Source organism: Mus caroli, chromosome 14, assembly GCF_900094665.2.
Source record: "Mus caroli chromosome 14, CAROLI_EIJ_v1.1, whole genome shotgun sequence".
Taxonomy (NCBI): Eukaryota; Metazoa; Chordata; class Mammalia; order Rodentia; family Muridae; genus Mus; species Mus caroli.
In genome coordinates, this window is record NC_034583.1 from 23,560,565 (window position 1) to 23,561,785 (window position 1,221).

Genomic DNA, 1,221 nt, shown 5'->3' on the forward strand with positions numbered 1-1,221 from the left:
TGGTTTTTTGAGACAGGGTTTCTCTGTATAGCCCTGGCTGTCCTGGAACTCACTTTGTAGACCAGGCTGGCCTCGAACTCAGAAACCCGCCTGCCTCTGCCAACCGAATGCTGGGATTAAAGGCGTATGCCATCATGCCCATCTACACCAGCACTTTTTTTAACTCTTTGGACATCCAACATGGAGAAACATAACTTATTAAAGGCCACAGAGCCTCAGAATCAGTACTTTTATGCTATTCTCACTTGCTAGGGGCTGCTCCTGCCATTGTGTGAACACTGGGGACATGTTCTCTCTAGATTGATTCATTTCATACTTTTAAAGACAATATATGGACACAGAAACTATTGTGGCTGTTATCTTACAGAGGAGGCCACTGAAGTGACATGTGGCAAGTGACATGGCTGGAGTCACATAACAAAGAGTTACCAAGGTGGCCTTCACACCTGGGCCTACAGAATCCACACTCATCCCCCCTTTGCTATATCCCCATTAATACAGGATAATTAAGAGTATTTTTTCTCAGAGTATTACACAAAGGTAAATGGAATTTTAGTCTCCTAATGAGCAATCCTCACTAACTGGAAAAGATTAGGAGTTGCGCTTTTAAAAGCATACTGTAAAGGGATGGTTCTTTAAAGGTGCTCAAACATGGTTTTGGAATGAGTAATTAATCTTGCAGTGCTTATAAGATGTATAATTGGAGCTAGGCTATGTATTTATCTAACTTACTTTAAAAGATTTTTAAACATGTATGAGTGTTTGCATGTGAGACCAGGAGAGGTGTGCAGACCCCTTAGAACTAGAGTTACAGACGACTGTGAAACGCCATGTGAATTCTAGGACCCAAACTCTGTCTAGAGAAATGGAGCCGTTTCTCTAGCCCTAATATTTATGTTTGAGACAGTCTTTCTGTGTAGTCAAGGCTAGTCTTGAACGTGTGGTACTCCTGCCTCAGTCTTCCATCATTAGATTCCTAATGACGCTTAAAATATTTCACATGCCGGGAACACCTTTAATCCCAGCAATTGGGAGGCAGAGGCAGGTGGATTTCTGAGTTCGAGACCAGTCTGGTCTATAGAGTGAGTTCCAGGACAGCCAGGGCTACACAGAGAAACCCTCATTTTGCTCATATTTTATCACTATCTCAAGGCTTTATCACAATGAGTGACTTTTGTCTTATTTATACTTTTTTTTTTTTTTTTTTTTTTTTTTTTTTTT

At 41.0% G+C, this 1,221-nt stretch overlaps 1 protein-coding gene across 1 annotated transcript in view; it reads right to left on the bottom strand.

Annotated features, from left to right (window-relative positions):
* The window catches only part of Phf7 (PHD finger protein 7), a 14,020-nt gene that overhangs the window by 4,270 nt on the left and 8,529 nt on the right, over positions 1-1,221 (bottom strand).